The sequence below is a fragment of the Dromiciops gliroides genome, chromosome 2 (genome assembly GCF_019393635.1).
Source record: "Dromiciops gliroides isolate mDroGli1 chromosome 2, mDroGli1.pri, whole genome shotgun sequence".
Classification (NCBI taxonomy): domain Eukaryota; kingdom Metazoa; phylum Chordata; class Mammalia; order Microbiotheria; family Microbiotheriidae; genus Dromiciops; species Dromiciops gliroides.
In genome coordinates, this window is record NC_057862.1 from 573,277,214 (window position 1) to 573,301,545 (window position 24,332).

The following is a 24,332-nucleotide window of genomic DNA, read 5'->3' on the forward strand; positions in this document are numbered from 1 at the left end:
CTTCCTGCTCTAAAATCTTGTGATTCTACTTTGCAAGAGTGAATCTCTAAGGCATGAAATGCCACCAACCCTCTTTCTGATCTCTATACTCTAACACTTTTTCAGAGAATTGGGAGAGATAAGCATGGCTGAGACAGCAGAATTTTTTCCCATGGTACATAGATTTTCTAATGGCTTGCTGGTGATGATTCTGCCCTCCAGCCCTTGAGCCAGGGATATTTCTGGATTGAGGAGAAAATGGTTAGGAATATAATAAGATATCCCAACTCTTCTGAATACGAAGTGGGCACTGATACCCTCCTGCGCAATAAATCTAGCCCAATAATAAACTCTGGAAGGCTGGCCAAATGGAGAAACATGATATGAATTGCAAGATGCTAGTCATCTATTAATGAAATCTTTTGTATAAATAATGAATTCTCCTATATCGGTGTTTTAAAATCATACTAAGTAATGCAAAATCTTATATGGCTTGTCAGTAGTATTTTTACCAGATAGAGTAACTCTTTTATTGAATAATGCCATAAGAAATACTGAAATATGTGGTTAAAAAAAAAACTTTTAAAAAATGTAGCTAAGCAGGGGCAGCTAGGTTGGTGCAATGGATAAAGCACCGACTTTATCAGGAAGACCTGAGTTCAAATCCGGCCTCAGACACTTGGCACTTACTAGCTGTGTGACCCTGGGCAAGTCACTTAACCCTCATTGCCCTGCAAAAACCAAACCAAAACAAAACAAAAAATGTAGCTAAGACCTCCAGCTCAGGCTTTCAAATTTTTCCATTATAGAATCACAGAATTCTATGGTTAAAAAACAATATGGTTAAAGTAGCCAGATACTTTTATTTTTAGTTGAAGAAACTAAAATCTCAATTAAAGTCATTTATCCAATGGTACACAGTTAAGTGGCATAACCAGAGTTCAAGCCCAGGTCTTCTGCTGCCATGTTCAAACTTCTCACTATCTCATATTTTGATTCTTCATGAACAGGAAAATTGTGCCTAGCTGGCTGAATTCAGGTGCACCTAATTACTTGCCTAAAATATCATCACTTATTGGGAAATTCCATATATTGAACAGAAGGAAACTGTCAAACTTAGGTGTCAAGTGTCAAAAAATGAGTCTGCTTTGCTACTTACATAGTTATGGAATATTTCAAGCTTTACAGAGGGGTTAGGTTTATCCTTTGAAATACACTGTTGTATTTTAGAACTTTAAAGTAATTATCATAGATTCTTTCCATACTTTGAGGGTCACTCTAGTAGTTGGATTTAAAAAATAATAATTCCTTCCAACATAATCAAAACATTTGGCCTCTTTACAGATTCTGGGATCTTAGTAGGAAAGTCATATGTATATTTTCTTTTACTTGAGGTCTAAGTACACATCACAAAAATAGGTGTCTCCATAAGCCTCAAATAGTTTAAAGTAAAATGAAATGTTAGTGCCCACTTATTCTTATAAATATCAAGCATGACTCAAGTGAAATCTTTATTAAAAAGCTAACAGGTAGCAATAGCATTAGGGAACATCTAGGTGGCAAAGTGGATAAATTCTAGGGCTTAGAATGAGGAAGACTCATCTTCCTGAGTTCAAATCTGGCCTCAGACACTTGGGAGTTGTGTGACTCTGTGCATGTCACTTAACCCTGTTTGCCTCAGTTCCTCATCTGTAAAATGAGATGGAGCAGAAAATGGCAAACCCCTCTAGTATCTTTGCCAAGAAAACCCCAAATGTGGTCATGAAGAGTCAGATATGACTGAAATGAATGAACAACAAAAATCATAGAGGTATTCCACATTCCTATTTGTAACAAATGAGATGGCATTGTATTACTTTGTAATTGTTTTTGTAGCTCTCAAAGGCAAGGAAGGTAATTTTCTTTCTTAACATAAAATAGATCAGAGAGAACTCAGCCGTTGAAAACCCAAGTGGGGATTTACTGGATGCAAATCACTGCTTGTAAATTGAGGTGAGAGTAACTACTTTGGGTTGAACCTCACAAGCTTTATAAAAGTAGAAAAGCATTCCATGTATTGCCTAGGCAAGAAAATTCATCTCAGCAAAAGGGTCTACTGGGCATTTATAACTTTGGCAAAATTATAGCTGCCTGAGTTATATCAATGATGAAAGCCAGAAGCTGAGTAGCTATAGTTATCTATTCCAAGTATGCTCTCTGGTCTGTTTTAGATGAATGTTCTGAGGTTTTTATTAGGAATCATCTATCTCGGCCAAAAGAATGTGTTCACTTTGTGAATTTCATAAAAAGTACCTATGTCCATGTGCTAAATCAGTTCTTGAAAAGAACAGTGAGTTTATGTATCTATGTAAAATTGGAAATAACATGCTGAACATGGAAAACCAATTTCTGCCATATGTATTTCTACTCAAACCTACAGGTATAGGTTTATATCTGCTTCACATAGAATCATGCTTATTTACTCTGAATTATAAATGGGAATTTCTCCCCAAACAGTGCCTTAGTCCAGTACAGGTTCTAATACTCATTACTTCAAAGATAAGAAAAATCATTGGTTTGGGTACTTTCACCTTTCAGGTTTCAACCCCTTTGTAATATAGGAAATAGCTTCAAGAACTGCTATAAGTCATAATTTAATCAATCTGTGGCCAAATTAATGATGAGCTTCTTTGGTCCTAGACCAAAGATTCTTAACCTTTTTGCGTGTGCTGTGGACCCATTTGGCAGCCTGGTGCAACCTATGGCTCCCTCATCAAAGTATTGCTTCAAATGCATAAAATCAAATGCACAGGATTACAAAGGAAACCAGTTATACTGAAATATGATTGTTTGAATATGAAAAACCAAATTAAAAGTTTGCTGGCCTCTGGCTAAAAATTACTATTGGAGATTCAAATACTTAAAAAAATAAAATGAAAACAAAAAACAACTTTGGAACCTTAGTAGCTGAATTTCTCTCTATGTTTCTACATGTAATGTCATACCTATAATCTACAAAGAAGTGATATTTGCCTTCTTTTGCCCTGAAGGTTGGTGACTATATTACTAGTTCAAAAGACTGGTAAACATCTGGGTAATTTAGTCTATACTATCAATCAATGTTTCATTTAGGTAGGGACAGCTTGGTGGTATAGTAGATAGAGCACTGGCCCTGAAGTTGGGAGGGCCTGAGTTCCAATCTCACCTCAGACACTTACTAGCTATGTGACCGTAACACCAATTGCCTTAAACATCTGGGGCCATCTTCAGTTGTCCTGATCTATATCTTGCCACTCGACCCAGAGGGTTCTAGAAGAGAGAGTGAGCTTGGTGACCTTGCACAGCCCTCCCTCACTTAAATCCAAATCAGTGCAAGTCATGACATCACCTCCCAATTGTCATGGTCCTCTTGGAAAATGAAGGACAAACAACATTTAGGTAGTATGCTTCATGAGGGCTAAGAAACCAGTGACTACAAGTTGCTTAACCTTGGGTCACCTAGCACCTAGCCCAGGGAAGGCAGCCTGACATAGAATAAAGAAGTCTAAACTGGAAGTCAGGAGATCTGGGTATACCAACACTAGTTGTCTGACCTTAAGAAAGGCTCTCAGGGTTTTCTGAAAAGCTGTCTCATCATTTACATAACAAAAAAGTTGGATTAGATGATCTCTAAAACCCCCTCCAAATCCATGAATCTCTAAACAGAAAAGGCATTCAATTAATGTTTGAATTGAATTAAATCCCAAAAGGATAAAAAATAATTTAGTCATTTCAAATGAGCTTGAACAGTAGGAATATGAACTTGTCATTAATGTACAACCATGCATTGTGCATTCTGTGTCTAAAGCAGAAGCAATAGATACATATTTCTCTCCTTGTACCAAAATAATAAGATAGACTCCCTGGATTTTAAGAGGGTATTTTTTGGGGGGAGAGGGGGTCGTTGCTGTTGTTTTTGCATTGGGGTGATTCATTTGCACTCATACATAGACTTCCTCTGGCCTTCTTCCCTGGTGACTAACAACATGCATTTAAAGGATGGAGATGGGAATGTAGTTTGTGGCTGCAGAATGGAGTGAAGCCAGCTGGTGAAAATGGAGATCATGGCCTTTGCTTCATTAACACAGTTCTCTCTGATCAACTGAACTATCAAACCCAAAGAATGAAAGCAAGGTTATGCTTCACTGTGCTGTTCCATGCTTCAGTTCCAATTATCCCAATCCTGCTGTCTTTCCACTGCTGATACTTTCAAGGTTTCTAAAAAGTTCTGTGAGTTTTAGGGTAACTTCAAGCTCAATCTGAATTGACAGTGTTTATGGCAGTTAAAAAAGCTAATGTGATTTTAGGATGCATTAAGAAGAAGAGAGTACAAACTGAGGGAGGTAGTCTTTCCCTATACTTTGCCTTGATTAGGCCACATCTTGATGCTATTTTCAGTTTCTTGGTGAAACATTTTTCAAATAGTATGAAAAAGTTGAATCATAGCCAGAAGGGGGTGACCAGCATAGTGAAAGGATTAGAAAATATCTTACATAAAAATCTATTGAAAAAAATAGGGATGTTCAACCTGGCAGAAAAGCTTGAGTTAAAAGGGGAGGAATGATGACTGTTTTTGAAGGATTTGTCAAATAGAAAGAGTATTAAACTTATTCTGCTTGATCCCAGAAGGTAGAACTAGAAGTATAATTTGGCATTTGAACTTACAAAAGCAAGATGAACACTTATTTGTTGGGGATGTTGGAAGAATTTGTATTCAGCTCTGGGTGAGCCTGTATGACCTCTGAGATTCCTTCCAAATATGAGTTTGTGGAACTAGTTGCATGTCCTTCCTCCAGGGCCTTTAAGCTGCACACCATTACTTAAACAAACATCTTCAGGAGAGATGGTCTGGACCTCCTAAATTAAGATATAGGAAAAGTGAGCCTCTAAAAGGCATCCCACTTTAACCTTTCTCTTTATACACTAAGAATATTTGGTATGGCTTTTGTAAAACTATGAAATGTCAATGATAAAACTTTATTTAAATTTCTTTGAAACAAAAACCAAAACTAAGTAATATTTAATTATATTATTCAAGCTCAAACTCCAAAGAAATGGGGAAATGTGCCTCCCTCCCTTCTTTATAGTGGTAAGGGACTGTGAGCATGGAATGTTCATATTCATATAAACATTACACACCAGAAATGGCCTTCTAGAAAATTAGAATGAACCAAATAGAAATCAATGAATACAAAAAACCAATAAGAAATAGTAAAACAAAATCAAATGGTTAGAAATAAAAGAAGACATAAATCTCCTGTGGATAACCTGGAAAACACATTATGGAGAGATAATTTCAAAATCATTTGAATATTTGAGAACATGAACAAAAGTAAAGCATAGACATATTTCTAGAAATCAGAAATGAAAACTGCCCAGAACTACTAGAACCAGAGGGTAAAGTGAAGATATAAAGAACCCATGGGGGGGGGGCAGCTAGGTGGCTCAGTGGGTAAATCACTGACCCTGGATTCAGGAGGACCTGAGTTCAAATCTGGCCTCAGACACTTGATACTTACTAGCTGTGTAATCCTTGGCAAGTCACCATTGCCCTGCAAAAAAAAACAAAAACCAAACAAAATCATAGATCACCTCCTGGGGAAAAAACAACAACAAACAAACAAATGAAAACTCCCAGGAATACCTTCTTATCCTACTTGACTTTACTGTAAACTCTAGCAGTGATGATCACCTCTTTCTTTTTGATACTCTTCTGTCTAGGTTTTTGTGACATTACTCTTAATTGATTCTCAGATCTAATGTACCTTTATTGGAATTGAGCATTCTTGGAAAAAAAAAAGACCAGAACTGAGTGGAAATTATAAAATGTAATCATAATCATGAAAAATCTAAAAAGCTAAATACATTTGAACTAAATATTAACATTTTCGAGGGTTTTAGAAGAAATTAAATAAGAAAAACTGGAGAAATGGGGGTGGATTTGTTCTGTTTTGATGAGTATAAAATAGGGAACATAAGGAAGGGAGGAAGGAATAAGCTAGCATAGAAAAGAGGAAGATTTTGGTATAGAGATACATTAAATTGAGCAAGGAAATGGAGAAGAGAGAAAGGAATTTAAAAGGGAGAGTAGCATTGGAGAAGGAATAGTGGCAATCAAAACAAAGTTCAACCTTATTGAATAGGTAATAAACGGGATATTAAACAGGGAAACAAGACAGAGTAAGACAGGGTTTAAGCAAGAGGAAGAGGAGAAGAAAGAAGGTACAATGGAATAGAAGCAGATCATGCCAGTTTCTGATTACTAGTGTCTATCAAACCCCTTTCCTTTCACCGTCTTCCTTTTTCGTAAAACTGGTATAGGACTGAGTGGCATATAGTGGACTTGAGTCACTTCAGACTCTGGAAGGTAGAATGGGAGGTCTGACTAGGATTTAAGAGGAATTGGAAACTCCAAGTTAAGGACATTTTAGAGCCTGTTTGCTGGGTTGAAAAAATCCAGGGATGCCTGACTAACAATAGACATCCCAAACAGGCTGCAGGGTTGAAAAGCCTGGATATATAGACATCCTGAGGTGAGACGCTGACAGAAAGGAATCCCAGAAAAATTATAAAAGCTCCAAGTTAGATAGAAATCAGAACTTACCTATAAGACAATATGGGAAAGACACAATCTAAAAATATACAGTCTAATTGAGTGGAACCTCTGCCTGAGGTGCTCCAGAACAGTCCCCTGGGAAACAAATTGGAAAACTGGGATATCCTAGAAAAAGGTAAGGACAAGAAAAAGATGATAAAATATTGTAGTTTGGTGTGGGCAGGGGCACTAATACAGCCTCCTAATGTGCACTGGCCCAAGTTTGGGTCCTCTGAGGACTAGGTCTGTCAAGCCCTCAATATATGAATTAACAAGAGACCAGGACATACCCAGGAGCAATCAGACTATGCTGCTCTTTGGATATCAGATGGGAGAATGTTTCCTCCTAAGAGCAAAGGAAAGAAGGAGAAAGAGTGGGACCCCTCACTTTCCCTACGCCCTTCATATGTTTTCCCTCCACAAGTTGTCACAGTTGCACCATTGCCAATGCTCCACTCCCTCCTTATGAGAATTCCCCAGAGGCTCCCTACATTGATTCAGATCCCAACCCTGATTGACCACATGGCACCCTGAAGAGGGAACTTAAACAGCTTATTAAGAATCAGGATGAGCTCAACACAAGTCCCAGGATGGGACAGGATTAGATGTTAGATTGTGAGCCCACCTAGTGCATGAAGGGACTGCCCCCTCAAATTTCTATAAAAACCTAACTCCTGAGCTCATCGGCATGGAGTCACCTGTTCTCATGAGAATGAAATAAATCTGTCTCTGCTTGACTCAGTGGTCTCCTTGAATTATTTAGGCAAACTGAGGACATTGTCCCAAACAAGGATAAAGCAAAAAGAAGAAAAGTAAAAGAGGATAAGTTAGAGAGAAACATACAATTAACAATCATAGAAATTGGGATTAACTCATCCACAAAATAGACCAATACATCAAAATGGATGTGAAACTAGAATCCAACAATATGTGGTTTACAAGAAATACACTTGAGATATACAGGTTCAAAGGAGAACATTGTATACAGTAACAGCAACATGGTGTGATGATCAACAGTGATAGACTTAGCTCTTCTCAGCAATACAATGATCCAAGACAATTCCAAAAGACTCATGATGGAAAATGTTCTCCACATCCAGAAAAAGAACTATGGAGTCTGAATGCAGATCAAAGCATACAATTTTCACTTATTTTGTTTGTTTCTTTTTTCATATGTTTTTTTCCTTTTGTTTTGATTCTTCTTTCACAACATGACTACTGTGGAAATATGTTTATCAAGATTGTACTGTCACGGGGCAGCTAGGTGGCACAGTGGATAAAGCACTGGCCCTGGATTCAGGAGGACCTGAGTTCAAATCTGGCCTCAGACACTTGACACTTACTAGCTGTGTGACCCTTGGCAAATCACTTAACCCCCATTGCCCTACCAACAAAACAAAACAAAACATTGTACTGTCAGATTGCTTCTTGCTTTGGGGAGGGGGTAGTGAAGGAAAGAAGAGAGAAAATTTTGGAACTCAAAATCTTATAAAAATGAATGTTGAAAATTACCTTTACATGTAATTGGAAAACATAAAATAAAATTCTATTTAAAACAAAAAAGGAGATATAAAAGTTAAACAAAAAAAGTTAAAATAAGGAGCTAGAGGAGAATTTAATATTCCCTAGGTAAATGCAAAAAAAGCAAGGGTAGGAATCATAACAACAGAAAAGACAATAAAAATATAGGATTAAGATTTGGAAAGGTGCTATGTGTAGCTGAGATATAGATGTAGATATGAATATAGATGATAGACATATCTCAGGTACACATGGTACATTTATAAAAGTTGACCATATGCCAGGTGTGAGAAAATAATTATTAATTATTAATTTCTTGGGGGTGACCTAGATTAGTTTCAATCCCGTTCTCCCCCCCCCCCCAGGTCCAATTCTTGAGGAAGTTCTAATCTTGTTTGGGACAAGCCTAAGGAAACAAAAGGAATGGAGATTGATTCTGTTGTCTAGCTAAATTGAACCGATGAGATTAAAGCATACTTAGATACTGGACCTGCCTTTGCTCCAGGTTCTCTCCTATTTTAATTTGGACCACCCTCTGGTCAATGTCAACCAATGGATTGAATGATGCTAACCAATTAGCTTTGATCAATGTATTAAGACGACCTCTATCAAAAGAGGATAAAAGCCTTGACCACATGAGGGTCACCATCTTGACTCACTCTTTGCCTCGGTTTCCTGGACCCGTTCCCTTGGCTCAGAATGCTGTTGGTTGGTGCATGCTCTTCCTCTTAAGTTTCGAGACCACATACTGTCTGAGAGACAACATGGGCCTTCTGGGTTTTTTCTCCTTCTTGTGCTAACTGCCATTCTTTACTAATATCCAATATTAATTAATAATAAATGTTTAGTGCCAAAATGAATGTAATAGCCATTAATATATAAGTAGCAATAATTTTATAAAACACAGTTTAGCACAATAATTAGAAAAAAATACAAGACATAAAAAGTCCATGGACAAATGCAGAAAAGCATAAATAGTTAACACATCCTATCATAGAAAGGAATAAAAATTATAATTAATAAAATTATTTTTAAAAATATTCAAAATTAAGGACAACTAGGTGGCACCATGGATAGAGCACCAGGCCTGGAGTCAAGAAGACCTGAGTTCAAATCCAGCCTCAGACACTTGACACTTACTAGCTGTGTGACCCCGGTCAAGTCACTTAACTTCAATTGTCTCATACACACACACAGAGATTAAAATTAATTGAAGATTAAATAATTAAATTTGAAAGGACTGGTGATAAATGAATGTCATAAAAAATTGGCAATTTCATCAAAGAAAATGACAAACAATGAGACCAAAATTTGGGGGATGCAGCCAGAGCAGTCCTTAGGGGAAAATTTATACCTCTAAACACTTTCATCAATGGTAAATAGATAAATGGATATACAACAACAAAAACTTTTTAAAAAGTGCAACAAATCAAAACCCTTCAAACACACAAAAATAGAAATTCTGAAAATCAAAGAAGATATTAATAAAAATGAAAGCAAAAACTTCACAACGAAATGATAAAAATTGAAGCAGTTTTTTTTAAAGAGTAAAACTGTCAGAGTTCAACTATTAAAACAGATGCAGGCCCTCAATGGATATAACTACAAAATACTCTTTATAGTAAGAAAGAAGGATTTTAACAATTAGACAGATATTAATTGTTCATGGTTCATTTATGTCAATGTAATACAAATTATGAGAGTAACTAAATTGATTTATTGCCAAAGAATCACTTTAGAGAACTAGGGAAAAAATAAGATTGGAATTCATCTGGAGAAACAGAATATCAAGATTCTTTTTTCTAAATTGATAATAAATAAAATTTTTATTTAAAGTTTTGAGTTCAGAAATCTATCCCTTCTTCCCTCCCCTCCCCACTCCCTTGAGGCAGTAAGCAAATATATGTTATACATGTGCAGTTCTGTAAAACATTAGAAGATCAAGATTCTTAATTAAAATTATGGAGGAAAAAAGTGGCAAGAAAAGGGCCTTTACCCTTTCAAAATCAGATCTCAAACTGTTCTATCAAATCAATAAAACAATTATCAAAATTATTTGGTATTGGTTAAAAATAGATAAGATTAGGCACACAACTTCATCACAAACAAATCTAGTAGCACGTTGTTGTGTTGTTGTTGTTCAGTTTTGTCTAACTCTTCATGACTCCAGGGACCATAGCAAACCATTTCTTTTTTTTTTTTTTTTTTTAGTGAGGCAATTGGGGTTAAGTGACTTGCCCAGGGTCACACAGCTAGTAAATATTAAGTGTCTGAGGCCGGATTTGAACTCAGGTACTCCTGACTCCAGGGCCGGTGCTCTATCCACTGCGCCACCTAGCTGCCCCCCATAGCAAACCATTTCAATGTCATATCTTTTAGCATTTAATATGGTCCATGCGGTTTTCTTGGCAAAAACACAGGAATGGTTTTCCAATTCTTTCTTCAGTGGATCACCTTTTCTTAGAACTCTCCACTATTACCTGTCCACCTTGGGTGGTAGCCCTGTCTAGCTAGCATAGCTGATAGATTCATCTAACTATGGAAGCCATTCCACCAAAAAAGCAATGTTCCAGGAAGGATTTTCAGTATGGCTTTCAATAATCCTAAGGATCCCAACTACTGGGTTAGGCTTACTATCTAACGAAAACTGCTAGAAAAACTGGGAAACAGTTTAGCAGAAATTAAGTATAGACCAAGATTTCAAAACATTTGCCCCAAATTAGAAGAGGGTATATGGTTTAGTTATAAAAGGTTACATGATAAACAAATGAGAGGAGAAAGAAAAGGAGATACCTTTTGCAAATATGTATAGGGAATCAGTTTAGTACCATATGAGAGATAGAAGATAAAATATATAATTATAATTAAGTAAAATTGCAAACTTTTACATAAAAAAAATCAATATGGCTCAAATTAGAAGGGAAATGATTACCTGGAAACACAATTTTTGCATCACATTTCTTGGCTATAGCCCTCCTGTCCAAAATATATAATAAAATCATTTAAATATATAAAAATAAAAGCCATTTCTCCATAGATAAGTGGTTAAAAGCTATAAAAAGGTAGTTCTCAAGAGACAAAATTTAAGGTAGCAATAACCATACAAGATAAATGTTTCATAGATAAAGAAGTACAAATTAAAACAACTCTGAGTTTCTACCTTCTACCCATCAGATTGAAAAAGGTGAGAAAAATAAATTAAATGATCATTGTTAGAGGGCTATGGGAAGACAAGGGAAATGATGCACTGCTAGAGTTGTGAATTGGCCCAAGCAATTTGAAACTACCCCCAAAGTCACTAAACTAAATCCTTTTGACCTAGTAATATCTACATCTGTATCAATATCATCTATCAATGTATATGTATATATGTGTGTATGTGTGTGCATGTATATACAGACACAATATGTAGACCTGGAAGCAAAATAAGTTCCCATCAATTAGGAAAAATATGAACAAGTTAGGACATATGAATGTAATGGAATAGTATTATTCTTTAAGAATTATGAAAGGCATAAATTAAGACATTTAAATTCATGTAGAGTATGGTGAAATAAACTTGGAGAACAATAAATACAATAACTACAAGATCATAAAGAAAAATAAATTTGAAAGAACCCTAATCAATGCAATGACCAACCATAACTCGAGAGTACTAAGGGTAAAGAATGCTACTACAGGGCAAAGAACTAATCAAGTTAAGATACAGATTGAGACATGTTTTGGGACATGGCCAACAAGTAAATTTGTTTTCCTTAACAATACTTATTTGTCGCAAAGTTGTTGTTGTTGTCATTGTTTATTCAATGGGGGCAAGAGAAGGTTTAAGGGGAGACAGTGGTGTCAAAAAAAGAAAAAGAGGTCATTGTAGTTCTTATTAGACAAAGAAAAGTGGGATATTAGGAAAGAGATACAGATAATCGGGCAGCTTTTAAACTAAGGTGTGGAATTTATATTATAATTTGGAAAAATAATGCTATATATGTAACAGAGATGGACAGTTTCATATGAAATGCTCTTTTTTCTGTTCTTCTTGACATATATAAATTTGCTTGTTAATAGATGGTTGCCAACTTAAGAATAACAAAAAGAAATAATGAGACATTTTTAAATTTTAAAAAATGAACTACTAACCATTCCCCAAATTCAGCAATTCACCTCCATCTCTATCTCTTACAACCATTAGCTTCCTTCAATACTCAGCTTAAAAGCCACTTCTTTCATGAAGCCTTCCTTTCCTAACCTCCTCAGTGGTTGGTGAGCATGCTGTCAACCTAAAATTTTCATGAAAACAATCAATACAACAAAATTGAGGTCTTTAATGGGGCAGAGGAGTTGTAGCTCATGGTACCACACAGCAAATGCTGGAGTACCAAGGAGCAGGAACTGAGAACAGGGTTTATATAGGATACAGAGAGAGAGAGAGAGAGAGAGAGAGAGAGAGAGAGAGAGAGAGAGAGAGAGAGAGAGAGATGAGACTGGGGGGTTGGGGTAAATATCTCAGAGTTTCACCAGATAATTTCTTTTACATAACAAGCTAAAGACCATGAAGAAAGCTTGGGAATCTCCAGAGGGGAGAGTTGGGGGGAGGAGGGGTCCAAAATAATCAGAAGCCAGAATGATAATGTCTGGTCAGACCCAGGCAACTCATTGGCCTGGGAACTGAAATCAAGTGAAGATCAGTCAGTTCTCAGTTAATTCTTTTTCTCAGTGCCCTTAGATTACATGGAATTTATTTATCTGAATATGAACTGTATACTCCCATAGCATATATACTCCTTTAAAGGCAGGGACCAGTTTTTTGCTTTTTCATTTTTTTTTTGTCTTTTTATCCCCCAGCACAACTCAGCTCACTATAGATTGTAGATAATTAGTAAATATTTGTTATATTGAATTGCATTGAATTTAGAAACTGCATATGTTCCTACAATCATTTCAAAGCACCTCAAAGATAAGAAGTTATGTCAGGAAGATTGTGAGTGCTTTTGATTTCTTCATAAATTAAGCTGTTTGTTCTATTTTCATTAGAATAACAACCAAGTATGTAGAGGAAGTATACTCATTACAGCAGTAAATAGAATTATGTGCTAGTGTTCTCTTAATAAATACTTAGATTTTATCACAGAATTGCCATCTTATTGATGTGGGAACACTCTCATGCTATTCTCCTTTAAAGATTGCCCTTAAATAACACAATGTCAACTCACAAATCAGTGACTAGTTTCTGGATGGTATTCTCCCCCACCCCCTTTATTTATGTTTTCCCCTAAAATAAATAAAATTGGCCATAGAACAAAGGCACCAAAAATAGGGTTTATAAAATAAAAGATGTGTTGTACTCTTAAAGACCAAAAGGAATTTTTCTTCTAAGCTTTTGGTGATTGCTTAATCATGAGAATGAACCAGGAACTGTTGAGATCAACCATTCCAATGATTCTCCCCACCCCCTACCACAGGACACCTTTCTTTGATTTCCTTTAAGTGATCACTTAAACCCATTTTCTAATAAATGAGGCTACTTTTTTTTTTTTTAGTGAGGCAATTGGGGTTAAGTGCTCTATCCACTGCGCCACCTAGCTGCCCCCCCCGTTTTTTTTTTTAGAAAGACTTTTTTCAATGATGAAGAGGAAGAGAAAAAAAATTAGCTAAACTATTCAACACATTGAAAAATATCTGATATTATGAATAATGTTCCACACCTATGGACCCCAACCTCTGCAAAAGAACAAAGGGAAGTGTATTCTTATATTTCTTATGGGGAGATTCAAATTTATTTATTTATAATTTTATAATATTTAGTTTTGATCATTCTATAGTTATTCTTTGCATTGATAATGTTCTAGTCACTTGTTCTAATCATTTTATGTATGGTTTTCCTGGATCTGCTTACTTCAGTTTGTATGAATTCATGTATACCTTTCTGTATTCATTATGCTTGTCATTTCTTAAAGCAAAATAATATTCTATTACATTCTATATTTATACTTCTTTTATACAATAAAGAATGTTGCTATAATTATTTTGCTATATATGGAGTCTTCCTTTTTCTCTTCTACCTCCTTCAGGCATATACTTATGATATGGACTTATAATCAATCTGAATGGGTTTTTCCTGTGAGAGGCAAAACCAAAGGTGACCAGATAACATAATAGGCATATCAAGCAATCAAGGGACTATTAAAATTTAGATTGACCAACTAGATATCAGGACATCAGAATAAGTAAAGGGAGGGGCAGCTAGGTGGAGCAGTGGATGGAGCACTGGCCCTGGCTTCAGGAAGACCTGAGTTCAAATCTGGCCTCAGACATTTAACACTTACTAGCTGTGTGACCCTGGGCAAGTCACTTAACCCCAATTGCAAAAAAAAAAGAATAAGTAAGGAGGCATAAAATTCTATAGAAAAAAGGTCAATTAGGCATGTCTACTACATGGGTGGATCCAGGAGACACAGATAACCCCAAAGGTCAAGACCATCATTTCAAAAAAAAATCACCCTCTACTCTCATGAATATGATAAGAATCCAAGCTTTCCCCACCCCAAAAAGGAACTTTCCATTTTCAGGTGTTCACCCCAACCACCCTCTATAAAAGCATTGTCCTTCTTCTAGTTAAGGTGGTTAAAGTTATAGACCTTCTTCCCTGCCACACCCCCTTGTGTGAAATAAAAACCTTGCTTTTAGAGGAAATCCAAGGACCAGTATTTTTTCACCTCTTTACCCATCACACAGCAGCAGAATGAGTTAAATAGTACAGACATTTTGGTTACCTTGCATAATTCCAAATTGCCTTCCAGAATGGCTGTACCAATCCACAGCTTGATACATTAATGTACTTGTCTTTTCATAACTCCATCAGCACTGGCTTCCTATCTTTTGTCATCTTTGCCAATTTTCTGGCTGTGAGGTAAAATCTCAGATAATTTTGAATTGTATATCACTTATTACTATAATAGAGTGGAGCCTTTATAAGGGAATATTAGCCTCAAAAATATATAATAACAAACATAAAAATTTACTCCCCCTAACACATGGAGGCATAATCCTCCTCCTCCCTTGTACCACCTTGGTCGCTGGGAAGAGGAAGACGATTACATTCATAAATTTAATTAGGTTCTCATAAGAGCACAGTCTCAGTTCTACCTCCAAACCCATCCTAACCTTGAGTCCCAAGCACCTTGGCTTCCTTCTCAGGGATTCCCCACTGGTCGGACCTGCTGCTGCACTACCCAACCTGCAATCATGGCTCCAAGGTAGTCATGTCTTAAAACCTCAAGTCCAGTGAAGGTTCTTCTCCAGCACCTGTCACTGAGGATGGATAGAACAGAAACACCTCTAGATCCATTTCTCTGAGGTTAAAAGAAGTACAATAGGAGACTGAGTCCTCTCTCTTCTCACCCATTCTGTTCATGGCTTCTACATTTAACACAACTGATAGGATTCTCAGATATGACAGCAGAAGAGAATGTAATGGAAAGGAACAAACAGCTCAGTCTTTCTAATTTTAAAGACATTCAGCCAATCAAAGGAGGCTGTCCCATCCATATGATAAAGGACCCAGCAGGCTCCATGATAGGTAGACAAACTGAAAATGCTGAAAGGTCCCTTCAGGCTGGGTTACATTAGCAATTTGAAGCATTCTTTCATCTGATTGTTAATAATTTACAATTCTTTTGAAAACTCTTCATATCCTTTAGCTATTTCTCTTTGGGGAAATAACTTTTAGCCCTTCATGTTTCTGCTAATGGTCTGTATTTGCTTTATCAATCTTGAATCTTGGATATCAAACTTTTATCATAGATACTTGGGGGAGAAAATATTTTCCCCCAGTTGGTCATGTCCCTTTTTATCCTAAATGAATTAATTTTTTGTGTACAATAGCTTTTTAATTTCATATAATCACAATTATCTATTTTATCCTTTATACTCATCTGAATCCCTTGCTTAGTTAAGAATTCAATCTCTACACAGAGCTACAAGAGACATAGGATCTGCTTATCTTCTCATTTTAGGGCATTATCTTTAATATTGAAGTCACAAAACCATTTTGAATTTATTGTGGAATAATAATAGTAACATCATAATAATTAACATTAAAATAGCACCTTACTATATGTTAAGCACTGAGGTAAGGGCTTTACAATATTATCTCATTTGATCCTCATAACAACACTGGGAGATGGGTACTATTATTATCCCCATTCTACAGATAAGAAAACTGAGGCAAAATAAAAAAAAGTTAAGTGAATTGCACAAGGTCAAATAGGCTAGTAAGTGTCTGAGACTATATTTGAAATCAGGTCTTCCTGACGCCAAGCTTGGAACACTGAGCCATCTACTTAGATGTAGCTCTAAACCTCATTTTGGCTGGGACTGCTTTCCACTTTTCCCACTAATTTTTATAGCTAGAGAGGGTTTGTTTTTTTCCCCTAGACAATTTGTTTTGAAGTTTCTCAATTATTGGGTTACTGCTGATATTGCTGCTGATTCTTCTTTGACGAATCTGTTCCACTGATGTACCTTTCTATATTTTTAGCTATTACTAAATGGTTTTAATGATTGTTACTTTATAACATAGGGGTGTGTGTGTGTGCGTGCTCTATGTATAGTTGTTTCTCTTGTGCCCAACTCACCATGACCCCATTTGAGGTTTTCTTTTCTAGTAATTGTCTGAGGCTAGATTTGAATGTAGGCCTTCCTGTCACCAAGAGTGGTGATATATCCACTGCACCACCCAGCTGCCTATAGCATGAGCATAGCTCCCTACTAAACTAGCTCAAGTTTCTCTCCACTCAAGAAGCTACCCCTGATAATTCTAGGGCTTTCTTCCTTCTGCAAAATATGCTGCTGCTGTTGCTGATAATCATAATCATAATCATAATAGCTAACATTGACATAGTGCCTTACAATTTGTAAAGTCCTATCTTTCTATCTATCCATCCATCTATCTTTACATACACACATACACACACACAAAGGATAGTTTATTATATACTTTCCTATTTATAGTGTTTTATTATAGATAGAGGGCAAATAGGTGGAGCTGGTGCTGCATTCAGGAAGACCTGCATTGAAATCTGGCCTCAGACACTTACTAGCTGTTCTTTTATTTAAATTATTTGGTCACCAACTGTTTTTTGTGGTTGGTGCATTGTGTTTGTTAAATTATTGGGGTGCTAGACTAGGCTTTCTAAAGTATTTGCTACACACACACACACACACACATATATATTCTCATTTGATCCTCATAACTCTTTGAATTAGCCATTTTATAGATGACTTGCTTAGGGTCACAGAGTAATTGAGATAGCATTTCATGTCAACTTTTGCTAACTCCAAGTCCAGCACTCTACTCTGTCATCTAGTTGTTAAATTGTACTTATAGCTAATATATAGTCAGACCATAATAAGATCATTAAGTATCATAGCCACTATCAAATGTGATGCTTAATGATCTTATTGTGACTACAGAACAAGTTAGAAATGACCAGATCAAGAATAAGTAGTTCTATTTCTAAAAGCTTCAAAACGAGCAAATCAGATGAGGTTGAAAATATTCACAAAATCATTCTCCTTTTGGAGAAGACTAAGTTAGCAGTGTGATAATGATGGAGGAGGCTAAAAAGGTTAACAGATAACCTATCAATAGCAGCCATAAATAGTACCTAAAAGGGGTTAACAGACAAACCTAAGACCCAAGCTCTGATTTGGATCTGAGTTCTAAGAGGGATTCAGACCCCAGTGCTGAAAGGGATTAATGGATAATTTAAGACTTGGACTTCATCAATACAAGTCAGGGCCTAGGTTCTTGTTAACAGGTACCTAGAGATCTGGCTCCTATTAATTATACCCATTAATCACCACTCATAACAAGAACATAAAGAGGCAGGTCACAGAGACCCCAACTACAACAAAAACATAGAGACAAGCTATAGAAAACCTAATTGATAAATGTTAATACCCAGAAACTAGACTTGGAAATGAAAAACATAAGGACACTCTGACCTTGGCAAGTTGAGGTAACATGCACAAAAAAAGGACAAATTTGTCCCCAGTTCACCTTATGACATATAAACTCCCAAAATATACATCCATGAAAAAGGGTACCTGCCTCGGGGGTTGGCCTAGGACCCCAGGAACTCTAAATTAGGATAAGCCCTTCCCTATACCTCCCTAAGGTGGAGATTATTATAATGAGACTGATAATCAATTTATCCATACTATAAATATAACTGTGTTCTCTTTCCCTATTCAAGAGATACCTTTCCATTTTTTCTGGTTCTCTCCCTGTGGTCAACAATCTTTCAATAAAACTTGGGAAACTGAGTCACTGAGTCTTGTAATTCCTTTGGGATGACTCATGATCAATTTGATCACCCTAATTCCATCCCAGACACTTCTTTCTTTTGACACCAATAAGTCCAAATGAAAATGAAGTAGCTCTTTAGCTTGTGATTCAACACCATTCTTAGTTGTTGTTTTTTTTTCCTCCTAGACCCTCAACATTTATATTCATCCCTTTCTTCACCAGACTCATTCAGATAAGCATCCTGGGGCCATTTGGATTATTTGTTATTGTTTTTCATTGTTCTCTCTTAAGGGAGAACAAGTTCCCCACATATCAATCAATAACTCTTCAATGACCACTCATTAGGTGATATGTTCAGTAAATATAAATGAATATAAGACAAATCCTTGTTTTAAGTAGGTAAGAAGACAAGTTGAACAATACAAGATAGATAGCAAACTGTGTAGTTCTGCCCAAAAGTATTACCAAAGTACCTTTTTTTTTTGGCACCATTGTCCTTATTCTTTCTGCTATGTCTGTGTATAACACATTCTGTTCTGGGCACTCTTACCTTTCTTTCTACTTTCTTTCTCTGTGATCTCACCATTTACCTTGAATTCAACTATCTTCTCTACGTATACAACAACAAGAAAAATCTGCATATCCAGTCCTCATCTCTCTCTGGTGTCCTATTGCACTAACTGTTTATTGGACATCTTTGCATGTCTGTTGCACAGACTTCTCAAACTAAACATGCCCCCAAACCAAACTAATTATCTTTTCCACAAAATCTAACACTACTCCCAATTTTCCTATGTATATTAATGGTACCAACATTCTCCGAGGTATTCATTTTGTCATCTTTTACTCTTCTCTCCATTATCTAATCAGTTGCCCAAACTGCTCAGTTTTACACATTTTCCATCTGTTCCCTTTTCTCTACTCAGAGCCACCACTCAAATTCAAAAGCTAATTACCTCTTAACTGGACTATTCCATTGACCTCTCAGTTGTTCTCCAGGGTCCATCCTCTCTCCTTTCAAATATGTCCCCCATACAGCTTCCAAATTGTTATTTCTAAAGACTAAGGTTGATTCTCTTACTCTCTTGCTCAAGAAGTTTCAGTGATTCACTATGGTCTTTAGGGTAAAATACAAATGGCTCTTTCTGACATGTAAAGCCTTTTGCCATCTGGCTCCAACCTATCTTTTCAGACTGATTTAAAATTACTCCTCTTCATGTTCTCTGTGTCCCAGCCAAACATCCCTACTTGGTGTTCTTTGAAAGTGACATTCCATTTCCTACAGCTGTGCCTTTGTTGTCTTTCATGCTTGGAATGTACTTACTTCCTCCTTGCCTCTGCTCTTAGAATTTTAATCTCCCCTCATGATTTAGTTCAAGTGCTATCTACCAACACAATTCCTTCTTTGATTTTCCCAATTGTTTGTTAGTGCTCCTCCCACCAAATTACTTTGTATTTAGTTCTCTCTATAAATGTTTCCCCCTTTGCCAGTAGAATGTAAGGTCTCTCATGGCAGGGACTGTTGTGTTTGTGTCTTTGTATGCTCATTGTCTAACAATGCCTGGTACAGTGTAGATGCTTAATGCATGGTTGGTGAATTCATTTGAATAAAAAGGTCATGAAAATTAGAGAATTTGAAAGTCTACCATGATGACAGTCAATTGTATAACTTGACAATCTTCTTGACCTTCAGGATAAATTGATTTTTCAAAATTTTTGAAAAATATTAAACTGCATTTCTGGAGTCCTCAGGCCATCTTCCATTAGGAAGTATGAGACAAAACCCCTAGTTGAAAAGAGATAAAGATGCATAGGTTATTTGAGGAGAGACAAGAAAATTTGGAACTGACACTCTGGGGAGATAGAGAGTCCATCAGGGAAGAATCAAAGGATTGATTTATACCACTGAAAGTGATGGATAGTAGATAATAGATATGGTTGTTATGATTGTGTGACCTTCTCTAATCCCATTCAATAGTGGGAAAGTAAGAGGAGAAAGGTAGATTGTGGAAATATTACAACATTGGGGTTTGGAAAGTGATGAGTGGTAATAGGATAGGAAGGTAAGATTTTAAGGGCAAAGGAGAAGGTAAAGTTAAATTAAGTCAGGAGTTCAAAGGAAGGAAAATAATACCAGAGCCAATATAATGGTCAAAGAAGGCAAGAAGGGTTCAAGTAACTGGAAGTTTCAGTAAGCATAGAGAATAAAGTTTAGGATAAATTAGGCATAGGAAAAGATAGAAGGACAGTGGGGCAGCTAGGTAGCACAGTAGATAAAGCACCGGCCCTGGATTAAGGAGGACCTGAGTTCAAATACGGCCTCAGACACTTGACACTTACTAGTTGTGTGACCCTGGGCAAGTCACTTAACCCTCATTTCCCTGAAAAACAAAACAAAACAAAACAACAAAAACAAATATAGAAGGATAGGAACGTGTTCAACAAGAGGAATTTCAGAGTTCTGGGATCATGGAGGTAGAACAATTGTGAGTGGTGATGAGATCAAGAATATATCCAACCCTATGCATAACTTTGGTGGAGACAAGGCATAGGTGATGAGAGTTGAGGTTGAAGACATCAGTTAAGTATATTGAGATTTCCCAAGCATAAGAGAAGGGATAGTGTTCAAGAAGAAGGCTGTTAGCCACATCCTTGAAGAAGGAAGGAGAATAAACTATGGGAACCAATAAATAACTTGTCAATAGGATCTAGACAAGGCAATGTATCTGTACAGATTGCCTCAAAGGATGATAGATTGCTAAATGTAGGTGGTTGGTGAAAAACTGGAAGTGACAGTTAAAGACAAGGAACATGTCCATTCCTTCTCTTGTCTTGATGCATCCTGCTCAGGCCTAATTCAGGTCCTCATTACTTCATGCCTGAACTATTGCAATACCCTGCTAGTGCTGTCTTCCTCAATCCAACGCATCTCCCATTCAGCCAACAAAGTGATTTTCCTAAAGCACAGTTCTGAAAATATCACCCACCTACTCAAACTGCAGTGGCTCCCTATTACCTCCAGGATCAAATACCAAATCTTTTGTTTGGGATTCAAAGCCCTTCCAATCCCCTTTCCAGTCTTATTACACTTTATTCCTTGACATGTACTCTTCTCTCCAGGGACATTAGCCTCATGACTGCTCCATAAACAAGACACTCCATCTATGGGTTCTGGTCATTTTCTCTGACTATCCACCATACCTGGAATGCTCTCCTTCTCAGTCTGCTGGCTTCCCTGGTTTTCTTAAGATCCAACTAAAATCTTATCTTTTACTAGAAGCCTTTCCAAAACTTAGTGCCTTTCTTCTCTTAATTATTTCCTATTTATCCTGTGAAAAGATCTTGTTTGCTCTTCCAGAGAAGGCTCTCACACTGCTGTTGCAATCATGTCTCTTGTAATCCCCAAGAATTTCTAGCACGTTTGAAAGTACGCAACACCAACATTGATTGATGGTGGAAAATAGCTTTTGCCATCACAGCCATCAAGGGTATGGATCTAAGATATGCCCATGTAGTACTGAGAAAAGCAGACATTGACCTCACCAAGAGGCCTGGTGAGCTCACTGAAGATAAGGTGGAGCGTGTGATCACCATCATGCAGAATGCTCACCAATACAAAATTCCAGACTGGTTCCTTAACAGGCAAAAGGATGTGAAGGATGAAAAATACAGCCAGGTTCTGGCCAACAGTCTGGACAATAAGCTTTGTGAGGATCTGGAGCGACTAAAGAAGATTTGGGCACATTGTGGGCTTTGGCACTTCTGGGGTCTCTGAGCTTGGGGCCAGCATACCAAGATTACAGGCCACAGGGGTCACACTGTGGGTGTGTCCAAGAAGAAGTGAATATCTTCACTGGCTGCCTTGTCTATTAATAAATAATTTCTATTGTTGTCATTAGGTTGTCAGCTTCTCCAGGGTAGGGGATTGTTTCGACTCTTTTATTTTTTTTTATCCCCAGCTCTCAGTACAGTTCTAGCACATAATAGATGCTTAACAAATAAATGTTTATTGACTGACTTTCCCAGTGTATCAGGGTTCATAAGATAAGATTCATCTAGTACTGGGGAGGGGATTGGGGATATAGTGTGCTCTAGAGGGAAGCAGATTTCTGTGATTGCAAGAAAACAGAACTAATGTGGGAAGGAGACATCTAGCATGAAAGGCTATGTGTTAATAATAGAAAGGAGGTTGCATAGGGCACAATGAAAGGGGAGGACAGAGTGAGACAGGGATGCTGGTCAAACAAGGCTGTCATGAAAGAGGATAAATGATCTAGAAATGGTTGTCACTGAAGCGTGTGTTTTTGGCTAGCTGGATAACAATTCTGATTCATAAGGATTCTGAGTGGAAGAGATGGTTTCTTAGCCCAATTGTGGGTTATCATACGCTTCCCAAAAGCAATAGTAGTTTTATCTAAAATCACCTCAGAGTTGATTTCGTTATCATTCTCTTAGCCAAAGGCAGGAATAATGAAGGGATGGGAGAGACTGGATAGGGGGTGAAGTTGGTGAAAGAATAACTTGATTGTTTGATACTGAGCTGGGTTTGTCAGATAGTAAGGGGTCCTTGGAAGAAGACTGATTGTCTATTCCTCAGTCTCTCTTTTCCAGCTATTATAGATATTAACATGTAGAATTCTATGAAGAAATCCTTATATCTCTCTGCCTCTTATTCTTTTTAGATGTCTATAAGAAGCTCTAAAATAAGGTACAGCTTCTTTAAAAGTGACTCAGAGGTTCACTTATAAAAAAGTGAGATAGTATCTAATATGTAAATATAACTAATTTTCAGGAAAGAAAGTTTAAGTATTTCTCTTTAACTCAAGAAAAGGTAAAAGCCTTAAACAAGATACCAAAGCCCTAATCCAATGCCTTATGGTCAAATGGAGATGACCTTAGCTTCACAAAAGCGATTCAAAAAGAGGGTTATACTCTGACAGGGCCTACTTAAATTAGAAAGCCTTTTAGAACCACCAGACTCTTGTTCTTCCATCTGAGGACCGGTCAAACATTTCTATCCTTAGCTATGAGGTGATGAATTTTTTGCCACCACAATTCATGAAATTATCTTTTAAGTCTAAAACTGTTATGATTTGTATCAGTGAATGAAATGCCCCAGGTCAATAAAATCACAGATTTTTGAAGTACTGTATTTAGAGTTAGATCCATAGAATCTAAGGAATTGGAAGGGATCTCAGAATTTCCAGAATGCATTTCCAATGCATATCAGAACAAGAATCCCCACTACCAAAATACCACAACAAGTGGGCATTCAGCATTGGTTCTTCCAGTGAAGGGGAACCCATTGCTTCCTTCCCATTCCACTTTTGGAAAGTTCTAATTGTTTTTTTTCCCTTATATAAAGCCTGAATTTAACAGTAGGCAGCATCATAGACTTAGAGGAGAAAGGAGTCTCAGAGGTCACCTATTCCAATCTGCTTATTTTACCAATGACTAAGCTGAGACCCAGAGAGTTAAGGTGATTTGTCCATTTTCACGTGGAAAGTAAATAAAGGAGCCAGGATTCAAGCCCAGGTGTTCTCATTCCAGATCCAGCCTTCTTTTCATTGCACAACATTAAATAGCCAAAAAGGTATTTTACAATATCAAGCCAATTTGGGTCAGGAACATTCTTAGATGCCTGTAGAATACATGGGATCCTGGCAGGGTCAAAGATCAAGATGTGGTTATGGCCACCCCTCCCTACTAGAGTCACCCAATCTTAATTAGAAAACCTGCCTTTCAGTGAGGAGGTGGAAAGACCACTGAAGCTCTGCCTGTTGTTACTGAATTCTCCATCTGAGACCACATAGAACCTATTCCCTTTCTAGTCAGTCAATAAACATTTACTTTGTAGCAGACACTGTACTAAGAGCTAGGGATACAAAAGAGGCAAAAAACAGTCCACGTCTT

The 24,332-nt window shown here is 36.9% G+C and overlaps 1 pseudogene; it reads left to right on the plus strand.

Moving 5' to 3' along the window:
- Positions 1 to 21,805: 21,805 nt before the first annotated feature.
- Positions 21,806 to 22,263, plus strand: LOC122743933 (annotated as a pseudogene).
- Positions 22,264 to 24,332: the final 2,069 nt, after the last annotated feature.